The 25,582-nt window shown below is 28.5% G+C and overlaps 1 long non-coding RNA gene across 1 annotated transcript; it reads right to left on the reverse strand.

Moving 5' to 3' along the window:
• Window positions 1-17,041: 17,041 nt before the first annotated feature.
• LOC118056797 (uncharacterized) lies at window positions 17,042-19,991 on the reverse strand. The gene is made up of 3 exons (XR_004688851.2): window positions 19,766-19,991; window positions 19,604-19,679; window positions 17,042-17,287 (listed from the first exon to the last, which is right to left on the reverse strand). It is a non-coding gene; the product is annotated as an uncharacterized lncRNA (long non-coding RNA).
• Window positions 19,992-25,582: the final 5,591 nt, after the last annotated feature.

Consider the following 25,582-nt stretch of genomic DNA (forward strand, 5'->3'; position numbering starts at 1 on the left):
ATTATTCATTACGTTCCATAAGTAATTTTAATATATTGAAATCAGGTAGCAACATTATGTATAAATACTTTGAGGATTTAATAATAATTAGTTAAAGGTGGAAACCACCTACCTACCCCTCCTATAGTGTGTTCGTGCTCGGTCGAAGATCCAATCCCGGCCGTGCCTCTTAAAGCATAAAATGACCATTACTTGGTGTATTTTTATTTAGGTAATGTCAAAGACCATTTCCATACATATACCAAAACACACATATATTTATTCAAACATCTCATGTGTTTGTACAATTTTACAATGATAATATTGTAATAAGACATTCGTCCCTAATTTTAATGAAGGTCATCTACAGAAATTATATCATTATGACACTAAAATTGTCAACAAAACTGAGTCATCCTGGCACTGAAAATCATTAACAAAAACTAAGTCATCCTGACATTGAAAATCATTAATGAAAATTAAGCCATTTTGACATTGAAAATTGTTAATGAAAACTAAGCCATTCTGACACTGAAAATTGTTAACGAAAACTAAGGCATTCTGACATTAAAAATCATAAATAAAAATGTAAGTCATTTTGACATTGAACATCAATAAAAAACTAAGCCATTCTGACATTTCTTTTCCTTAAATTCATGCATATGGTCAATACCAAGTTTTTCTCCTAAAATCCATACTTCAACCTAGTTTTGGACATAGACCACAACCAAATTCATTTCAAAAGTTTCTGAAGCAAAGAAAACATGTAATGTTTATATTCCATGACAATATCATAAATTTATCAAACATTGTTAAAGAGGAACCATCACTCATTACTATCTTTATGAGGGTTTTTCTTTACTATCCTCTCTTAAGGTTGTCGAAGCCTATGTAATTCCCCTAACAAGCATATTTTTATGTTCTTTACATGGCAACATCAAATTCTCATTCATTATCACGTGACATAAGGTGTTCTATGCATTCCAATTATAAAGTACTACTAAACATGTTTAAGGATCATATTCTTTTCCATAACCTCATCAAGTTCATCACAATGTCGACAAGTAGTACACAATCTAGTTCAACATGTACATTTTCAAGGATTCTCTCATTTAAATTTCAATAGGCCGAAACATGGGTATTAACATTAAGTGTTCATTTCATCAATTTTTACCACATCATTCTTGGTGTTAGAACCTTTAATTAACAACAAATTCCAAGCAAAGATTAGAGCTTGATTAGTCCTAACTGGTTGAGTCCACCCAACTTGAAACACTATTTGGTATTTTAATCGTAACTAATGTTTTATAACTCTTTTTCAAGCATGGTTTGTCTCTATGAAAAGCTAATACAAAGGGAAACAATGTTCATGAAGTATATAACATCCATTTTTTCCATTTACATGTCTAAACTCACTCATTACAATAGCATAAGAAATTTGTCCAATACTATGTTAGTTTGGAATCTTGGTGTTTTTATTATATTTGGAGTTATAATGCATAAAATAAGTCAATATAAGTTCCATTGAAAAGATAACATCCATACCTATAATTGTTATAAAGACATCAACTCCAAATTACATCATTTTACAACTCATAATTAATCATTACAATACTATGTCGGTCTAGACCTTTACTTTGTGTTTTTATCATATCTGGAGTTATATAACTCTCAATAAGTCAAGACTAATTTCATTTAAGAGACAACATCTATACCTACAATGTTTATCAAGACACCAACTCCAAATTACATCATTTTAATACTCATAATTAACAATTATAATAGCACCTAAAATCTATCCAGTACTATATCAGTCTAGATCTTTAATTTGTTCTTCTCGTATATGAAGTTATACAATTCCATATAAGTCAAGACTAGTTCCATTTAAATAATAACATCCATACCTACAACTTTTATAAAGACACCAACTCTGAATTACTTCATTTTAAGGCTCAAACTTAACAATTACAGTAGCACCCAAAATCTATTTATTACTATATCGGTTTGGACCTTTACTTGGTGTTTTTCTCACATCTGGAGTTATACAACTTTACATAAGTCAAGATTGGTTTCATTTAAAAGATAACATCCATATCTACAATGTTTATAAAGACACCAACTCAAATTACATCGTTTGCAAGTTGTAATTTTAACTAGAAGTTGGCTAATAAGACTATCAGAATTTTAATTACACGAGAGATAAATTTGACAAGCACACTAAGTGTTTTCATACATCATAACATCGATTATCATTACTCCATATTTAAAGAAACTCTCATTTCCTATATATTTCAAAAATCCTAGAATTATAACATTGAAGGGTTTTCCAATTAATCCTTTACTAACTATGAAAATCAAACAAGAAAACTAAAGAATAACACTTTTATTAATAATTTTGAGTTTAAATTGAAGAATTCTTACCAATTTCTTCTTCAATTGTTCTTCCTCCTCATCACTCATACTTATCTCTTTACAAACCTATTTATAGGGTTCAATCTCATAATTTGAAAAAAATTCTCAAATGATTTTTGAAGAGATGTAAGAGAGAAGCTCTCTTCCTCTATTTTTAGTTGTTGTTCCACATGAGTAGTAGCAGCAAAAATAGTTATATCAGGTTTTATGGGTTAATTACTATTATACCCCAACTTATCCCCTCTAAATTTTAGTTTATTGCACTGAACTGACATTGTGTCTTTATTTTCAAGACCCTTCCAAACATCGATCGATTTCAAATTGTAACCCAAGGTATAAACACTTGTCCTAATACCCCATGTAAAATTTCAGTTCGATCCAATGGTTGGATTGAGAGATACATTCAATATTATAAAACTAGATCGTTGGAAATTTCATGCCAAAAATCCAGATTTCGCATACTATATAATTTACTTAAATCATCTTAGGTCTTAGACTAATTCTTTGGAGTTCCTATTCATAATTATCATAAAGTTTTTCTTTGAGTTTTTTACTGTATGCAATTCCAATAGCGCAATTGTGCACAAGGATTATACTAAAATTCGATGTTTCTCACACAAAGGGTCATGCATTGATTTATTTGATATTTCCTTCTATTTTACACATAATATCACCCAATTTACAAATTTTTCTCCTGCAAATTATTATTTTTACCAAGTTAGGGAGTTTTCATGATTTATCGTTAACTAATATTTCGCATACTATTTTATTACTTTAGCTTCTCTAAATTTTAAATTAATCTCCTGTGAATGTTCATCCTAATCTATAATATTTTCTTCCTAATTTATTATTTTTCAATTAATAGTTATCCTATTTAACCCAAATTTATCTATTTTTAACTAGGGCTTTACATCTTCTTTCCCCCAAATCTGATCGTAGACCTTCCAATTCCATGACTTTTCTCTTGCCACCTCAACTAGGTTTCTCAATTCTTCCATTCGTTACCCATTATCCATCACACCTCACTTTACTCTCTGTAGAAGAGAACCTGAACCCCATAAACAATTAAAAAAACAAAACCTTTGTCTGTTAACTTCTTATCATCTTCTTCTTTATCTTCACAAGCAACGGTCATTTATGTCAAAGAACCATTTCAACCCAATAGCTTAAATTGTTAGGTGAGGCTCCACGATATGATTTATATTATTCTCCTCTAACACCCCCCCTCAAGTGAAAGCTCTTTGGGCTTGAAACTTGCACATGCCCACACTATCTTATGCTTAATTTTTATCAAATAAATGAGGATGATGAGATTGGAACTTGTGACCGCTTGGTCATTAAAGCTCTGATACCATGCTAAAGAACCATTTCAATCCAATAGATTAAACTATTAGGTGATGTACTAGGATATGATTTATATTATTTTCTAACAATTTACGCAATGATCTACGAAAAATCACATTTACATTATAACCTTTGTCTGCATGTTAAATTTCTTTTTTTTTTAATCATTGTCTACTTCACTAATACATTTAAGGATTATAATGTTTGTTTCCAGGTAGGCATAAATTTTTGAATTGCAATTGTTGGCTATCATAAAAAAAAAAAAAAAAAAAAATAGTTGACTATGAGTTAACTTTTAAGATACAAGATCGTGTAGGTTAGTTTAAAAACTTGGTCGTCTTTAACCCTTGATTTAAAACTTAATGCTCATTGTAATCGTTAATCATCTATTGGTTTGAATAATTTACGTAATGTTTGTGTTATTGTTGAACTTTAACTGTAAATTATGTATTTAATTTGTTAGATTTAAAGCATGTTGTTGTTATAAGAATACCATAATTAAAGGGTGATGAATAGTGATAGCAACTTGCACTTACAATGTAAAATTTCTTTGTTAATCAAAGGACATTACAACAGCTTAACTTTAAAATTGTATAGGGTCAAGAAAATTTTTGTGTACTTCCAATATACAATTGACAACAACATTTAACAAGAAGCAACTAGTATTGAATGATGGTTTTTTCATGAAAAATTTCATATTATAGCAAACGTGTTTACACATGATGTGTATCATTCTCTAGTAATATAAATCCACATGTCAACATAAATATGCTTCTATGCGTAACATCAATACCTTGTAGTCTAATAATAATGAATAAAATAATGAGTCCTATCATCAATCCAAAATTCTAGTGAACAAAACTTATATAAGCAACCAATAATAATTTTATCAACCTTAGAAATTGTTATTTTGTATAATATAAAGGTATGATGTTTAATGTTATAAATTTACTTATTTTTATGATTGAAAAACCCTTTTAATTTTCAACTTTCTTTGAAAACTTTACAAATTCATAAATAGTTTTATTTTTTTATTTTAAAAATAAAAATCATTTTTATCTTATGAAGTCATCTACAATCACAAACACATATATATTATCATTTATGCTTTTAGCTCTATTTGGTCCAAATAGATCTATGTGTAGCAATTCTATTTTTCAGTAAAAATGTGGTTTTTTTCTCTTAAAAGATGTTTTTATGTGTTTACCCAATTGGCAAACATCACATAACTTCTTCTTTTTAAATGCAATATGAAAGAGCCCTTTAACAAGCTCGTTTTTAACAAGCTTAGAAAGAATGTCTATGCATGTATGACCTAATCTTCTATGTCAAAAAAAACTATCGTTAATGCTAGAAACAAGGCAACTTTTTATCCTCATGCATGTATTAATTTTAATCTTATAAACATTTCCTTTTTCTTATTACCATCAAGTAAAGCTTTATCATTTTCAAAGATTAAGCATGATCAAACATGATCTTGTAGCCTTTATCAAACAATTAACTAATACTTAGTAAAATATGTTTTAGGTTATTCACAAGAAACACCTTTTCTTTTGAGGAAGAAAACTTATCTTCAATATTGCCAACTCTAATGATCTTTTCTTTTGTGTTATCTTCAAATGTGATTTTTCCACTATTGATATTGCTTGTGCCTGAAAATAATGAATCTTATTGTAAAATAAGTTACCTCCCCATCAATAGAAACATCTATATCATCATCATTGGCTAACCTTTCCTCAAGACTTCATTATAGTTATATGTATAATATATATACATGTAACACACAGACAACAAAAGAAAATATTTTTGTATTTTTTAATTTATATAACTAAAACAAAAATAAAATCAAATCAAATCTAATTGATAAATGGCAATATATATAATATGAAGCCAACCACAAAACTATTAAATGAAAATGTATCCCTAATGGATAAGAATGAATTTTTGAAATCATTTTAAAAAAGGAAGAATTGGTTTTGAGAATGAATTTGAGACAAATAAGAAAATTAATTTTGAGTTTATTGGATTAAGTTTACTTGAAAACTTCACACCTAATGAAGGGAGATAAATTGCATCAATTTAATAAAGAAGAAAATTAAAAGCTCACTCGCAATAAAAAAGAAATAACCTATAATAGATTATAAATTATTTAAAAAGAAATCAACACGCATCAAGTGAAATAAACAACACTAGTTTAAAAAATGTTAGAAAACTTGAAACATAATAAATAGAGAAATAATCCACATCACATTAAAAATTATTATGAAAAGAAATATACACGTATGGAATGGAATAAACCACATTGATTTAAAAATATTTGAAAATTCAATTCAAACATGATTGAATAAAGGAATAATCAACATCAAATTTAAATTAACTTGAAAAAAAAAATCCAAACACACTGAGTGGAATAAACTACATGAGTTTAAAATATTTTAAAACTCCGAAGAAAATGAATGGAGAAATAATCCACATCAAATTAAAAATTATTAGAAAAAAGATTCACTCACATCTAGTGGAATAAACCTACAGTTTAAAAGAATTTCAAAACTCTAAACACAATGAATATATAAATAATTAGTATTATTTTAAAAATATTTGAAATCTCATATATAATGAGTGAGGAATAATTTATGATAGATAAAAAGTAAATTTATTTGAAAAGTCAACATGCAATATTAGTAGTAAATCACATATGTTTAAATTTGTTTTGAAAAACTCGCACATAATTCAAAATATATTAAAAATTATTTCTAAAATTCATACTAATTTAAAAATTATTTTTAAAATTTCATAGAATGAGTAAGTAACTTTAAAAACAAATTAAAATCATATGGAAACTATTGACATCCAACCTTTGAAACCAAACCCAAAACTGGGTCAATATCAATATTAGAATTCATAAGAATCGAGTAAACATTACTTGGAATGGGAAATCGAGAAAATTAAAAAATACCTTTAGGAAATCAAGAAAATAAAAAAAAAATAATCTCTTAGCTTTTGCTCCCTACGTGTTGCCACTACCTCATCCCCGATCGATAAACTTTCTGATAAGCTTCTCGAGCATGGTATTGGTGGATCGTGCATCTTTTTACCCCATCAATCCACCATCAAAGATAACCTTACTATTCCTATCATAACTTTGACTTATATTAAATAGTACAAGGAGTTTCCGGGATTACCTCTTATATCAAGAGTTTTTACGAGAACCCAGTGGAAAGCCACATGGGAGATTAAGGGGCAATTGCCTACTTAATTTTTTATGATTGTTTTTAAACAATAAATATTCATTTAATTGTTTCGAGGTAATTAAAAATTATATTATTTTTTAATTGAATTAATTATGGTATAAAATTAAATTTTTTTTCGAGACAAACAAACAAGCATTTCAATTATTATTATTGAATAAATATTGATATTTATAAAATTAAAGATTGGTTTATTTAAAAAAAAAACAAAAACTATCTTTTTGTTTTTAAAAAATAATTTATCATGATAAATTTAAAATATCAATGCTGATCTGCATGCTACATAGTAATGAGATGTAAAATGGATTTTAATGAATTAATGTGTATTTTATTATGAATTCATATGGAAGATTTATAATTATTATATAACTGAACTGAGTTTTGTTATTATGAAAACTTAAATAGAATAATTATAATGTAAGTTTTTTTTTTATTTTAAAAGTATTTTTAAATTAATTTTGTTTTATATGAGTTAGTATATTTGTTTCGAATTGATTTTTAACGCATATCTATATAATATAGTATTTATTAATTAATTTTCCTCTTCATTTAAAATACTCTGACTCCGTCACTGTGAGAAACCAATATCCAAATACCTCATTAGTAGGGGTGAGCAAAAAAACCAAAAAATCAAGAAAACCGGAAAAAAAAAATCGAAAAAATCGAACCGTAAAAAAAAACAGATTAAACCGATTAAAATTTTGAAAAAATCGACCGGTTTGGTTTGGTTTTGGTTTGATAAGCCTAAATTAAAAAAACCGAACCCAAATCGAAAAAAAACCGAGCCAAACCCAAAAAACAAGTTAAATTGATTTATACTGGTTTTTATCTTAAAAAAATAAAACCGAACCGAAAATGATCATCCCTAAACATTAGCATCAATGTTATCATATTATTTCATAAGACAGACTGGTTATCTCATCGAGTTGGATTAATCATCACTTTTGCTCGGGAAAAGTTCCTCCAGAATGGCTTTCAAATACTTGTTATCTTCTCATTTTTTTTTTTAATCGAGCAAAGGGCAATACATCTCTTTTGACACGCCTGGGTTTCTTGCATTCATAGCAAATAATTTGGCCCATTTCGCTAGTCTCATCCTTTATGATTTCTGTGGTCACACCTTCTAGAAATTAAACCCTTTTGAATTTCCTCACAATATGAGCAACATCTTCATCATCGTCTTGATTATCCTCATTCTGTAAAGTTTGAGCGCAATGCCTTTCTTACTGATGTCAACATCACCTCTTGTAGCCCTATATGCTAATTATCTTCAAGATATTTCATTCTTTAATGTCCATCACTTCAAGATCCCAAGGTCTCGGTAAAGACCCCAATATCTTGCTCACTATGTTTGATGTTTCTTCTAATGTTTTTATAAATCATCCAAAAGGATGAAAATATTATAAAATCATCTTAACTCAATAAATTTAAGTTGTTAGATAAGATTTTAGGATATAATTTATATTATTCTTCAACATATTCTTTCAAATAAAAACTCTTTAGACTTGAAAATTTATACACACTTACATTACTTTGTATTTAATTTTTCATCAAATAAATGAGGATGATAAGATTCGAATTCATAACCGTTTGATGTAAAACCTTATGCTATGATATCACGAGGTACCATTTCACGGGGTTTGCTACGGTAACCACAATGGTAATAAAACTTTGTTACCAAAACCTTGTGCTCATCTCTTTTTATGCTCTCACAAGATACATCTCAAAATAAAAAATGAGAGTATTTATTTTAGATTTCTAACTTGAGTTGTTTCTTCATGAGAAACTTGTTCAAAGCAACAACAAATACATTAAGATTATGACTACTTCTCCTAACACAACAACGTGGTTTGATAATGTGCTAGCATTCACAGGAGTAAAAAGTTTTTATTTTTCACTATATTAAAATAAAATTACATATAATATATTTATAATAGATACTAAATCATTCAAGAAAACGGAGCCTCCCACAACATGCACAACAAGTAGATGTCAATCATAATTTGCATAGTTTTGAAATCTGGCCCGACAGTCGACCTAGAACCCGGGGCTGAAACCGGGTCAGGTTGAAGAAAAAAAAAAAAGAAAAAACTCGGTGTGACCCGGCCGCAAACCAGTTGACTTTTATTTTGTTTTTTTTTTTTACTAAAATGACCTCATTTTGTTTTTTTTTTAAATTTAACCCGACTGATTCAATGACCCGGTTAAAACTTGAAATCCAGATCTTAAAACTATGATAAGTTGTGCTTACTGTGACACACAAAAACACCAAAACTGGATGATGTTGTCCTCCCGGCCAACTTGAAATCCCCATTAATGAGGTTTGGAGAAGATGACCCAAATCCAGCTCCAAAACCTCATTAATGGAGGATGTACAATGATGCTCCTTACGCTGTACGCTTCCTGCATCTAATAAATTCAGGGAGTCCCATTTGATGATGATTTTTCAAAGCAAAAGTAGCAACTTGTTTTCACTCCCTGTATATAAAAAACTACTTGACTACCACCCATACATCCACTTTTTTGGCTCAGTTTTTTCTGTCTTTAAAAAATGGCAACCCCAGCAGAATCCTCCACATTAGAACTCATAAGAGAACATCTTCTTCAAGATGAGGATGATGAGGATGATCGAGAATGTGATAATAATTATATTTTAAAATATTTTTTATTTTTAAAAATTATTTTTAACATTAATATATTAAAATGATCTATAAAAATAAAAAATATATTAATTTAAATTAAAAAAATTAACTTTTTTTAAAAATACTTTCAAAACACAATACCAAACACTTGCCGCATTCACGGATGAGTTCATCAGTAATCTTGATGTAAGCACATGGCTTTCAAATACTTCTTATCTTTACATTTCATTTTTTTATCGAGCAATGGACAATAGCTTCTGACACGTCTGGGTTTCTTGCATTCATAGCAAATAACTTGGCCCATTTTGCTAGTCTCATCCTTTAGTATCTTATTGATGTCAACATCACCTTTGGTAACCTTAAACTCATAAAAAATAAGAAACCCTAAAAAAAAATCTTTACATTAGATTTATAATAAAATTAGATTTATGAAACATACTAATATGAAAATGTATAAAAAATAATTTCAATCTTTTATATAGCTAAAAAAGGCTTGTATATAACAAAAAAATAACAAATTAATTGCAATTGACCTAAGAATTGAAGATTGGGAAAGCCAATGATTAAAATGCAAGAAGAAGCAGAATTAAGGGGTCCATTCCAATTTGATGATGGGGGAAATGAAAGAAATTAAGTTTTAAGAGACCAAAACTAACTAAAAATTAAATAATTGAAAGACAATGGACAAAACTAGAAAAGAAGTGAGAATGGAAATGTTTAATGTGAATTTTGCGGTTTGAGATCGATACCATTTCTTGCTTAAATTTAAAAACTCTAGATTTCAATTTCTGTTTATTTATGGAAAAGTAGTTTTATTTTGGAAAGTGAATTTTAGGAAAGTAAATTATTTTATGATGTTTGGTAGTGTGATGAAAAATATTTTCCAGTGTTTAGTTATGTCATGGAAAAATGAGCTGAAAAATAACTTATTAATGTTTAATTTGTTCAAGTTTATTAAATAACGAGGAACAAATCTTACAAATTAAAAGGTTGAATGAGAATAAAAAAAAAAAATATATAATTTCATAAATTATCTCAAATAAAATAAATAATAATCAAAATAATAGAGATCAAATCTAATAAATAAAAAATTTGAAAGATGAAGAAATTAAAATAATAATAATAACCATTTCATAAATAATTTCAAATAAAATAAGTAACAATTAAAAGAATGAGAATTAAATTTGATAAATAAAAAAAATTTAATTAAAAAATGATAAGGAAAAAAAATAATAATTATAAAAATAAGGACTAAAGTTAATATAAAAATTAAATTCTAAGGGATGAAATTAAAAAAAAATACAAAACAAAATATATATAGCAATCAAAAGTTTTAAGGATCAAATTTGATATAATCAATAAATAACATGATATTTTTAAATTTTTAACAACTTTTTAAAAAATTATTTTTATTAACTAACTTTTTTTTAATGAAAAAGAAATATAAAAAAAATGTGAAAAGTGATTTTCCATGTGACAAACGCCCCAAAAGCAAAAAAATAATGTTCTTTCACATTAAATGAAACCGCGTGTGTTTTAGTAAAAGGAGGAAGAACAAGACTACGCTTAAGAGACAAGACGACTCCGTTTTGCTCTAAACTCAGTTGGCTGAAAACACGCTGGGAATAGCTGACCACCCAGCGAACTTTGGCCCCAATTTCCGTCCATAATCGACTCTCTCCCGAGGTAACATCACGTGGTATGTGCTCTCTTTCATGCGCGCAGGATACAACCTTGAAGCATCGAATCCTGTTTTCATGCCTTGGTTCTTTCCCACGAATCAAAGCCATAGTGTAACAGTCGCCAGCTTTAAAAACCCAGCACTCATCTAGTTTTCAGCCCATGTTATTTCGTTATCTGAATTAATAAAATTTTAAATCCTATTATAATTATTTATCCTCCACAATTCTTAAAATAAATCTCAATACTTCCGTAATTCATTGCTTCAATCAAATCTATATAAATTAATGATAACAACATTTATTATTAACTATGTTACTAACTAAATTTAAAATATATTGGTTTTGCTCAAACTTATTTAATATACATTAATATTTTTTTTAATTCATTATCAATTATCTATATAAATACAAATTTATACACATTTACCAGAAATTACAACTCGACAATAAAATTGATAAAATATAAAATGAAACCCATTAAATAAGTTATTATTTATTTCATCACAAAACACTTAAGTCGGTAATTCGACATAAGTTTCAACGATTTATAAACAAATATAATTTTACAAAATCTAAAACAAACCATAACATATACAAATAATAAAACCATAACAATTTTGAGATCAGCACATTAAACTGTTGTGAAAACATTAAAAAAAAAAATTTACTGAAAAAAAAAAATTAAATTTTGAGGGAACGCGGTTTCAACCGCGTTCCCAAACATGCCTTTAAGGTGCACAATTCTCAATAAAATTTGAATCAAAACACGGATGTTGACAAATTGAGTATTGCTATGGCTCAAAAAGTTGAGAGAAATTAAGTTGTGTTGAGATTAAGGATGGTAAAGGTGGATGTTTTATTGCAGATAAAACTTTTACAAGTAAGAAGTAGAAATGTGGGAGGGGGAGAGGAAGGTAGAGCACTAGGTCATAAATTAAATTATTCCGATGGTTACTCCATCAACAATTCTTTCGGTATAAATATTATGTTATTGTATGATTTATCTTTTTAAATTTTACTGTTATATCATTTGTAATGTCGTTAGTATATCCCGACAAAATTTTTCCATCAGGATATTCATGGACAAATTGTATCGTCGGTTTAATTCTGTCATTGACTTCCTAGCCTTTTACTGTAAGCTTTGAAATCAAATGCATGTTTACATCTCCAGGCTTCCTATGGCATGTCGATATGAAGTTACACGATCATTGATATTAATAATGTAATGTAAGCAATGGAGAATGTCTTTTGACACGCCTGGGTTTCTTGCATTCATAGCAAATAATTTGGCCCATTATGCTAGTCTCATGCTTTGCCTTTCTTACTGATGTCACATCACCTTTGGTGACCTTGAACTCATAAAAAATAATTTGGACATTTTTGAAGTGTGCATTGCTTAACATGAAGTCTACTACAAACATGCAATCCTGTCAGCGGCTAAAAACTGGTCTTCTCTGCATTTTCATTCTGCTTTTATAAATTCTTGCAAGTTAGGATGCATGCATATAGTTAGTTGTTTTTCGCCTTTTTAAAAAAAAAAAAAAAAAAAAAAAACTATCTCCAAACTTGCATCTTCATGATCTGCAAACAGAGCAGAGGAATTATAGGTTCTAAGCTTGCTAAAAACATGAGAGTTCAATGTTTAATCCAGAAGAAAATGTGTTTCTGCACCGTGAAGATCTGGCTTTTTTAAACTTTTAATTCCATTCTATCGAAGAGAAACATAGGTGAAAAAAAAAAATGAATACTAAGAGTTAGCTCACTGGAATTTCACCTTTCGCCATGAATGCCGTGAATGATCTTTACTGGAAACTCACCCTTCGGTGGTTGTAGGTATCATTTTTGCTTGGTTTAATGTCTGCGTATTCCCTGGCAAATCACGAGTTTTTTGTTTTTTTTTCCAGCAAAGTCTTTACTTCTCTGCAAGTTGTAAAAATGTAGGAATTAACAACTAACTAATCGATTGCAAATAAAACTAAAATCCATTGCTAAAATCAGCAACATTGAATGCAGATTTGTAATCAGCAACAAATTTGCGGAAATTCCATCGCTTCCAATCACCGATGAATAATCTGACGCTTACAAATCAACAACAAATAACCGATGTATATATTAACAATGGATTTTCGTTGCTAATATATATATAACAATCTGTTGCTGGTTTTGAGAATTAACAATAGATTTTTCGTTGTTGATTGATGAATTATTTATAATCTGCAATGGAAAATCTGTTGCAGATTATATGATTTATATTAAATTAATTTATATATATTTTTTATCCAAATGACTTTTAATTTTTTAACTAATTATTTATGGATATTTTGAAAGTTGTAGATTTATATATAAACAACATAAATTAATATTTAAAATTACTTTATCACCAATAATAAATGGAATAAAAATAAAATTCATAATATAATTAAAAGATTTAGTTAAACTTATATTAATACAAACAAGTCAAAATACAATAAAAGATACAATTATGATGCTTGTTATGAAGACAAACCATGATACCATGGATCAACGTAAGATGAATCAGGATATGGTGGTCGAGGTGTTAGTCGATAAATTGGTGGAGAAGTGGGACCCATAGGTGTCATTATCTAGGAAGCCATATGTGGCAACATTGATAGGGTCATAGGTGTTGGCATACCTTGACCAATATTTGATGTCCCATCATGATTCTTAAGATTGTTCATAAGATATTCTTTCATGGAATTCATCTGTCGTTTCATTTGAAAAATAAAATCATCTTTTTTTCTTTATCTTCTCTTTTTACAATGTCCGATAAGATGAACTAGGATATGATGACACCCCCAAGTAGGAATGTGTTTAAAAACTTGTATTAACTATAGATTTTGGCATACAAAGTGCACAATATATCCTACTCTTTGTAACTCCTCCTGAAACCACACACCAAGCTCTTTTATCCAATGAAGGATGATTTTCCCAATTAGTTTTATACTTTGAAATCATCTCCTTCTTATAATTTTCCTATAAATAAAATACTTTTCCTACAAATAAAATACATGCAATAATAAATTCATTTGAATGTTAAATAATATTTAAGTTATATAAATAAATTAATTAAAATACATACAACTATTTTTTTAGACTTGTTGTCTACGAAGATGCCAGACTGCTTAGTATTTTTATGCAGAGTTGAAAAGACATTATCCCATAGAGGTTCTTTTCCACCAACATGCTCTTGCTTTCAAGATTAATAAATATTATAAAAGATAAATATAAAAATTTTAATTCATTATCTTAAGCAAAAAAAAAAAAAATGCAAATGACATTGTTCCATCTAGAATGAGTGCTTATTTTTGCCATTTGTTTTGGTTAACTAATTTTTCCTTACAGATTCCGACCTCCTTTGAAATTTAAGGGTGAACCAAACATTTTTTATTATTTGATTTCAGTCATCATTGTTTATCCAAACAAGACCTTTATCAAGGCAATAGATTAGTACTTAAAAGTACATTCTCATTAAGGCTTTATATCATTATATTGCACTTAAAGTATCATTAAATTCCTTGACTTAAGCATGCTTTATAATAACAAGTATGATAATATAAGATACCTTTAATTTAAGGTAAATGTTCATTTTAAATGCAAGCCTATTAGATAAATCAAAGGATTGATTGATGAGTTTAATTATTGAAATTGAGAAGACAAATAGAGGACTAAGCTTTGAGAAGACAAATAGAGGACTAAGCTTTGAGAAGAGATGCTGATTCAATTCAAACCGGAACATCATTCTGTTATTGAATCATAACTGAAGTTGTAGATTTTGGATTTAGGTCTGGTTTATCTTGATGGAAAGCTAAGACATAGGCCTAAAACTATTAGTAAGAGTCCAAGATTTAAATCTTTTGTTTTTAAGCTCAAATTTTAGCAAAAAAAAAAGACGTCTAAATCTGTCTTGCAGTCCAAACACTATTCGGTGTTCAGCTTATATCTCGAGTATCTCGAGTTTTAGAAGTCTAAATGAGCTCTGGTTTTTTTTTTTTTTTTTTTTGAAATACTGAGACAATTGCCCACAACTTTCATGAAGACTATGTGCTCGAATTCTGATGTTAGTAATGACGTTTTAACCATCCAACAATGTCAATAACCAGCCATCAAATCAATGGTTGGCCACCAACTATATAGTTAGTCATATAATCAACAGTTCTAATTTTAGCCTATAAAAGGAGGCATTTGCCATGTATTTAGGCATCTTGATTTTCAAATCAAGATCATATTCTTGCATTCTTTTTTTGTATTTTTATAATATTTAAGTTTTGCTTTCATTAATCTCTTTTTTATGCTTTTCATCATAACTATGTTCTTATCTAGTTTATTTATGTTCTTCTTCTTTATTATGTTTAGCTAAGTTAATTAGATTGAGGTGAAAATGTTTTACTAATGGTGTTAGAGTAAGTATAATATAAACTTAACAAGGAATTTAATGTTTATATCCAAGAAAGTTTGTTATTAACATGTCTTATCTTTTTATCTTACTAATTCTTAATATCTTGCTTGTTAAATGATTAATTTAGATTTGTGTTGTATAACACTTGGTACAATAAATGCTTGATCCTTCATAGTCTTTGGCCAACATCGTTGTTATGAGAGGAACTTGATTTGTTGTTAACATAAGTTAGCATCATAAATACCTGAGAATATTTAAAAGTATTGGTGTTACTTAAATAAGATATATAATTAATATAATTATGTTAATACTTTATAATGAGTCATTAATGATAAATCATCCGATTGAAATCTTTTTTGTGTGTAGTTTCCAGTTGAGTAATAAAAAAGAGTTTATACTATACTTATTTGAAATACCATTAGTAGATCCTCTAACCTTGACAATTGTTTTATCATTGTTTAATCTTTTCATCATTATCACATCTCAAAGTTCTCTTCAACATCAACATCATTTTATTATTTGTAATTTATATAGTTCACCTCCTTGTGGTTTTACCCCGGTTTTGCTGGGTTATTTATTACTTTGACACTCTTGCACTTGTGATAAGACATCAATCTTTTAATCATGTCATCAATCTATAGCATTTGTAGTGTTTTTATTTGACATGGCTTTCTTTCGAGCCCGTGTCAATTGTTGATTCAAAGCTCCTAACCTTATCTTCTCAAATATTACGAATAATCAATTTATTTTTCTCAGGAAATGTATATTTTTTTCTACCAAATAATATATAACAAGTACAAAAAGTGCACAACATTTCAGATAATGGAAATGATTAATCATATTGTGTTATCTTATTGAGAATTTGCAAGATTATGTGTTGGTACCAAACAAGAGACACCATGATTGTAATAACTAAAAAAATTAAAATATTATGGTCTGCTCCAAAACTTGGCTTACAGTGCTCCTGCAGAGGTAAGAATGCCAAGAAGTCTGCTGATTTTATTAAAATGTCGTGTTATATTTATTATAGTGAGGGTTTTTAGAAGGACAAATTTGAAATGGAGGGGCTGGAGTTCAAGTTGTATCTGAAGCAGAAAATTAAGATGCTGCAACATCACTCTTCCTTAGTACACTTGCTCCCATTACCATTTGTTGGGCACAATTTTTCAATTAATTAACTCCAACTGCGGTTCATGAACAAACCACAAACTCTCATGCTAGATATTGTGAAAGCATTCACCAATATTATGGTCAGTTCCAAAACTTGGCTTACATTTAATAAATTCATGTTAGATAAGTTTTTGGTATATAATATCATGAATTTAAATGAAGCAATTAAACAACAGACAACAATTAAACAAAAGAATACCTCACTTGAGAATTTTCATAATACTATATTAAAGTGATTAAAATTAAAAAAAATATGACAAGGTTGATACCTTAAACTCTTTAAAGAGTTCATCCCTACACATTAAATCTATTTTTTCTCAAGAGTGTCTTGCTCATTTAAAATTGAACCTCAAAATATCTCTGATTGCATGTTCACACGATGCGTTATTGAACCTGAAAAAATATAATAACAAACTTTTGTTAAACAATTATTATATAATAATAATAATTAATTTTTTTCATACCTAAAAATATAACCTTAATAAAGTTATTTTTTTAAAAGTTTCAACTACGTCTCCCTCATGTTTATCTCTAATACTCACATTATCATCAATATTACCATCATCACCATCAACTCTCTTATAACTCCTATATGAATTATATCTTCCATAAGCAATTGGGTTATCTCGAGAGAAACCTCTTTAAGTTTGAAGCAAATCTTAGAATCGAAAGCCCTAAAAATATTGATATGCATCAACCCTCCCATGATCATGTTAAGGAGAATGTGTACTACCCAAGTTAGGTATTTAATACTTCTTTTGAATTATGATACACAAGTTGATGAAACGTGGATCCTTTGTTATCAGGCCTGGATGGAGTTTAAAATGATCTAGGTGAAATGGATCTGTCACTCCTAGAATTTAATATGGATTCTCGTCGAGACATGCTAAACACCAGAAAAAATATATGAATTATCATCAATAATAAATATTATGGAAAAAGCTCATTCATCCCAGGTCTATATATTCAGTAATTGGTCCAGTAGTTCTTCTTCATTGCTTTGACAGGTTTGATATTCATGCAAGGGTATCCCACAATAATTATTGTATTTTCTCTTTGGCAGAATACAATTTGCTAAAGGAGCTCATCATGCAATAATTTATGAAGCAAGAATAAACCTAGTCACCAGCAATCCAGAGAATAAACGCAGATTTATAGCAGATAAATCTCCAAACAGATGGTGTCTTTAACCACTACCACCACTTTTAGCAAGTCAGAACTTCCCAAAAATACTCGGAAAAAAGACACAATGCATAAAAACTCAATGGAAAGGGAACAGAGAAGAGAATGGAGAAACAAGTCAACTAGACTGTTGTATCATTGTTGACAGTAGTGATAAATGGACTGTACACAACTGAAAGCAACCAAGCTCTCTAATTGTCTTAGACAAATGATGACCTCGAGGTCGAAGGCACAACTCCAAACTGGCAAAATCATACGTTTTGAAAAGGATGGCAAACAAATGAAAGTCAACGATGAACATGCTTATGAAGTTACAACAACAAAGCCTGTGAAAACAGAGGAAGTCTCCGCAGCTAGAGAAAGTGTGTGACCCAAAACACATCCTGTTGCTTTTTCCACCATCAACTTTGAGAGTATTCACAGAAGCACAAGATCAATCTTTGGTACAGATGAGAATTGCAACTCCGAAGGCCAAAAACAGTAGAGAATTATCCTAATTCCACAACTATATTGGAGTTTCGGTTGTTAGACCGAAGCAGAACATCTGCAGTCTTTAAAGGGGAAGGCTGGAAGTTAAACACCCGTTTGCCTCAAAAGAATAGCAATCACATCAATTTTTGCTTCCAATTTTTGCCTCCCAAGGTTTCATCATGTTTTGATAGGAACAACTAAGGCTAAACAAAAGCCTTCATTCAAGCTATCACTACACTACTCAAAGACGTAACCATGACAACTAAATTATTAAAAAATAATATAAATTATATCCTGGACCTCACTTAAAAGTTTAAGTTTATGGGTTAAGTTAGTTCTTTAAAATTATATAAGAGTCTTGCTGACCAAATGGTCACGAGTTCAAATATCACGATCTCTATTTATTTGATAAAAATTAAGCACAAGGTAAAATGAGCATGTACAAGTTTCAAGCTTAAAGGGCTTTCACTTGAGGAGGTGTGTTAGAGAATAATATAAATTATATCTTGGGACCTCACCTAAAAACTTAAGCTTATAAGTTGAGATAGTTATTTGACATAAATAATGTGTATTTCGCCCTAATACATTCCGGCATCTTTGAGAAGAAGATGACACAAAAAAAAATACATAAAAGATAGCTTTAAAAACATGAGGTAGAAGAGTACATGTCCTGTTCCATTTCGGTTCTTTGTTTCCAAGTTACAACACCAAATTAGGCTAGGTTATGGCTTAATCTGAATGTTGAATAAGAAAAACGTAATTCTAAATGTTGTTCTTGAATACAAATTTTTATTAAATCAGTTTGAAAGCTCAATATGTTTGAAAATGAACACACAATAGCTTTGCTATAAACTATCCTTTTGTTATGTCTATCACCAGCAAAAAACCAGCCAAGCTCCACAATTATAGCAAATAAGGAAGGCAAAATTGTTTCCTTTGTTCTGTTCTTGATATATGTACATATACATCATGGAAGAAGCAGGCATGGATAGAAGCTAAGCATAAAAACAAAAACAGCATGAAGTAATTAGTGGTGTGGCAATCATGTCTCTCTACCTGGATCTGAAATTGTAGCGTTATAACTTTTCTTTATTTCCCTCAACTTTGCTGCTATCCTGCTTAGATATGAACTCTGAAATAAATAGCAAGCATAGTTCAATAATTTTTAGATTAACCATGCCTTGTACTACAGAAAATAGAAATGGAAGAAGAACGAACCTGGGCTTCAAGTTTATCAGGAATGGTCTCAACTCTCAAAGGCCAATGAAAATTATATATGTAATCCGGATTGGCTTTGACTAGAACTTGCAACCTCTGTCAATGGAAATCCTTCAGTTTTTCTAGTTTCACATTTGTACCCTAACACCCACTTGAATCAAATAACACAAAAATGACATTGAAAGCCTAAACTTGTCAAAACTTATCCAGAAAAGCTTCAGAGAAATAAGTATGATTTGGTTCATTATATATCATCATAAGGCTACAAAACATGTCATATTGTCATGTAAAAGGTTCTGTTTATTTATCTAATAAGCATTATTTAGTAATATGAGGAAATAATATCAAATCATCCACACATTTAATAAAGATAATTCATGTACTAAAAAATATAATTAACTCGAGCTACTCATTATTATTATCACTCATCATCATCATGTCATCATCATCATTTTCTTCTTCTACAACCCTTTCATCTTCTTTTCCCTAATTTGCGTCAAGTTGAAGCAATTCATATTGACTAATTTCTTCATAATAAGATGATTCAACAAGTATATTTAGATCATCAAGTGTTCGAGTGGAAAGGACACGATATGGTTGAAAAATCTCATTCGATCAACAAGTATATTTAGATCATCAAGTGTTCGAGTGGAAAGGACACGATATGGTTGAAAAATCCCATTCGATCTGATTAATCAACGTCAAATGATCTCACATTGTTGGCATCTTCAATAAATTCATCCACGCCAATATTATAACAACTTCTAGTAGTTGTCTTAATAATCGTCCAGCATTCCAAGCATTTATTATTAGGTGGATATGTATAGTAAACTTGTTGACATTGTTGTACTAATACAAAATCTTCATTTCCATGTAGTTGAGATGGATGCTTGATTTCAACCAAACCATTTGAACGATGCACTCTGATTCCTCATTTTATATCATACCAATTACATTTAAACATAAATAACTCGCACTTACTTCCCAAATATTTTAGCTGAACAACTTCTTTAAGCATTTCATAATAATCACGTTCATTATAATCATAGCAACTTCCTTTCACACAAACTCCACTATTCATCGTCTTTTTAAATCGGTCATATCTTTGAATATGAAATTTAAAACTATTCACATAATACTCATTATAACATTTCACTGAAGTTGAAGGGCCCATAGCAAGTCCAAAGAGTTGATTTTCAATTCCATTAGATTGGTATTCCACCTAGCATAATAATTAACTCTATAAAAAATATTGTTAAAAAAAGATTCATAATTTTTTAAAAGTAACTAATTGATCTAAAATATAAATTAATTTTATGAAAATACTTACATTATTTTTTAACCAATTTTGAAAGTTTTCTTTGCAAAATTTTTCAATTTCAACATCATTCGCATGTGGTTGCTGTGACTTTAGCTCTTGGCGACATTGCCTCAAATTTTAAAATATTAAAGTTAATAATAAACTATTATAAATTAAGTAAAAAATAATATTTCATACTTTAAATAACGCTTCAATTCTTTACAATTGAATATCATATAGTTATGTGCAATTTGCATTTCAACATGTGATAATTATCTTCTATAAAATCTTTTTAGACTTTTAAGGCCACCATTATCATTTCGTGGAACTCAATTCCAAATTGTTTGCACATCATCACCAAAATAATGAGATGGAGATGAAGGAGATGAAGAGACTACAAGTTAATTTTCTAGGGGGCTATTTTTTTCTTTGTTGTGTTTACATTTATGAAGGGGAGAGAGAGAGCAACTTAATTTTTTTTTTTAGGCTAATCAATGGTTGAGATCTTATAATGTCAATACTAATTAACAATATGTATAATTTTTGTTTTAGGCTAAGATTTAAATAATTATTTTTTCAATCAGCAACATATACTCGGTTGCAAATTTTATATTGCCTTTAGCAACGGATTTTTCATTCCTAAGTTTGTTGCCAATAGCCCTATTTTTTAATTAGTAGTGAGATATATGCAGTCTTAAGTCTGCAAAGCGTGAAACAAAAATGCACCTACTTTAGTCAGCTCATGTTTTATTTGCATGGAAAGAAGTTCCCCAATGGTTTAGTTATTCAATTGCTAAGTCAGTTTGCTACTTCAATGTAGAAATGTACAGACGCAGTCATGGATAAGGAAAACTTGTGATCATCTAGCTTCATTTGATAGCCTATGTTTAGTTGTAAGAGAAGAAATAAAATGCCTACTTTTAGGTTTCAAAACATATCAGCACATGAAGCACATGAAGTTTAGGTTAAGAAATAAAATGCAAAGCCTTCAAAACTTGGATTTTAATAAATAGATTAACGGGTCTTTTATTTTTTTAAAATAATCTTCAATAATCTAAAACAATAATCTTATTTTTAGAGATTGATATCAAATTATTTCCTAAAAAGGATAAGAAGATCATAAAATAAATAAAAAATATTAGAGTATTTTATAGCTTTTAAAAAGACAGATTTAAGAGAAAAATACAAAATAAAACTAATTTTTCATTTGAAAGGATATAGATAGTATAGGTGAGTCGATTTTCTTTTAGATATAAATAACTCTTCACTCATATTCTTGAGATCAATGTTTGTTTTGGGATTAAATAACCCTTTACTACATTTTTAATTCTTTAATTTAATTTCGGTGTTACAATAGGAATATTAAAACCATTCTTAACTATATCTCATATCCCAAAGATCTTGTGGGGGGGAAAATCTCTCTATAACTCCAATAGAAGTAGTTAGAGCCATCAAACCAAAGTACCTTGGATTTGTTGGTCATGATCGTTTCTCCAAAATAGCAAGTCCTATTTAACAGTTCAAAGATCCTATACCAAATATTTCAACAACAAAAAAAAAAAAAAAAGAAGATCTTCTATCAAATAAAAGACCAAGAGCTAGGCCTAGAGGAGTGGTTGAATAGGTTTTGAAAGGATAAATAAACGTTATCGAAAAATATAAAACTTATCACCAAACCATAGAGAGAAAATATCAAAGATAAAGGCAATTTATACGAATATAACAAACTTGAGATGAATAAGAATTATAAGAAAATTGGCCCATTTATCATTACCGGGTAAAACAAAAATAAATAACTACTTTTTATGTTCATTGTACAATGAAATAACTCAAAATATCTTAAGAAGGGATATTTTTATATTTTCACAATGGTTTTGTAGCTATTATAATTTAAGCAAGAGAGCACTTTGGTATTTGCACAAATATAAAAATAATAAATAATTAAAATCCAAAATAAATATACAAAAATACCCTTAAAAAAGTATTAGGTCAATGGATGTTTTTAGCTTTTCACAATGTTTTGTTTTATAATTACAAAGTTAGCTCATGAAAAATTTTATATTTGGTTAAATAAAAAATAAAACAAAAGAATGGTAAATACGTGTGTACAATACTTGAGAGTGTGTGGGAGGCACTTAGTCATTCAGGCAACGCGTGCAATGCCTTTTGGCATTCAAAAACTCCATTTCACCATGTTATTGGAAGCATCACCATTTTTTATTCTGTTGGTGTGATGTTTGTCTACGTTATTGATTAAGTTTTGAGCTAGTGAGCTTTTTTTTTCCTTCTCTCTTATCCCCTAAAAATTATTTTTTGACCCTCTTAGTTGTTCATATTTCAACTTCAGTCATTATTCTTTTGATTTTAATTTTTTTATGATCTTTTTGTATAAGTCATATTTGTTTTCAATTACATCATTCAATCTTACCAAATGTTATATTTTTTAATATGGTCCTTATTATTTGGATTTCTAATTTTGTTTTCCTTTGCACTCTTGTAAAAGTTTTAGTAGTTTTCAATTTTATTCTTCAATTCAAATCGATGGTATTATGTTTTTTTTTTTAATTTGGTCCTCATCATTTTGATCTGTAATTTTTTTTCTTGATGCTTTTGTAAAAGTTATTATTCTTTATTAATTCCATCATTTAATTACAACATTGTTTTTATTTTTTTATCTCAACATTTGTTTTTAATTATTTTTAAAAGCTTGTGTAAAAATTACTTGAAGATTAATTATTTGTTTTAATATTTAATTAACTCTTTAAGGTTATGTTATTGCATACAATAAGTTATCTAATTGTCTAACAACTAATAATAATTTACGTGAATCACTAGATTAGTAATCTCATAACCTCATTTAGTCCATAATTATAATGCCCTGCTTTAATTATATTACAGTTCTTAATTTTTAAAACATGTTAACAATCAAGTTTCATTGTATTAATCATTTCAATTTAACTTCTTACCAATAATTGTTAATGTGTGTAAAACATTATGTTTCAATATATGGGCCTAAATATAAATAATAGACATAAATAAAACAAGATTAAATAAATTAAATATTTTGAATTTTTATCAATTTAATTTTTTTTATTAAGTGCAACATCTAGCAACATGTAATGGTCTTCTAAATATTTAAGAATTCATATGTTGTTTGATTTAATTTTTCAAAGTTAAGTTTTTAAATGTAACTACTATTACTTCATTCATAATATTTTTATTTAGATATTTAAGCATGTCTGTTTTATCAAATTATATTTGTTCACAACACCATAATCATTAATTCTTAATTAAAACTGAAATCATTTTCAAATATCATTTTTTTATGCAAGGATTTCACAATAAATACTATTTGCAAACATGTGAAATATTTTTTTTAATTCACTTAGGGTAATATATCATTTCTTGATTACTAAAATATTTTCATATAATTTATGTTTAACCTAATATTTGACCATTTATTATTTTTTATTATGATAATTTGTAGTTAGGATCAAAACATATCATTTTTTATATCCATTACAAAATCATCATTTGAGTCTTTTTATAGACATAGATAATCACTCCATATAAAATCCTCATGAGGGTTAGTTCAATGCATTTATTATTTAACAAGCATCTACATAATTTCAAATATGACTAATACCTCAATTTATATGAATAACTACCTCATTTAATAAAGAAAATAACATAATATATATCAATCTCAACGACTCTAACCAATATATAGTCTTAATAGAGTATTAATTATGATCATTTTAGAAATAATGCTTTGATTCAATAAAAATTCTTATAATTATAACTATTTTATAATTTTTTTTACAAAATATTTTAATCACAAAATCTTTATTTTTAATCTAGATTCATTAGTCAAATATAAATTAACATTAAAATAAAAAATGACGCATAAATTAAATATATACACACACTAACAACCAAGATTCCACATTAGAGATCTCTCTCTCTCTCTCTCTCTCTCTCTCTCTCTCTCTCTCTCTCTCTCTCTCTCTCTCTCTCTCTCTCTCTCTCTCTCTCACACACACACACACACACACACACACACACACACATCACTTGCCATATTAGATGCTTCGAATGCTATTTTGTTTTCTAGGTTCTTAATTTGTTGAGTGATGCTTTCTCTCTAGTTTTAATTACTAAGCTCATCATTTTTCTTTTTCCCATAGGTTTTGACTAGACTCCAACCTTATATTTTGTTTCTCTATTACATCTTGCTATCTTCTTCAATTATAGGCTGGCTTCGTCTTTGCATCATTTTTTTTGCTTTAAAATCTTCCTCTTCTTTACTGTTAACATTTATTGCCCTTTTTTTGGAAATTTTCTATTTACAAGATGAATTTGCTTCCCTCTCTGCCTCTTATTTGTTTTCATTCAACTCTCTATTTCTCATACTTTTTTTTCATTGCTCTTGATTTTGCTACTTATACTTTCTTTGAATTAGCTATACCCTTTGGCTATTGTTTATATATATATATATATATATATATATATATATA

Source organism: Populus alba, chromosome 1 (genome assembly GCF_005239225.2).
Source record: "Populus alba chromosome 1, ASM523922v2, whole genome shotgun sequence".
NCBI lineage: Eukaryota > Viridiplantae > Streptophyta > Magnoliopsida > Malpighiales > Salicaceae > Populus > Populus alba.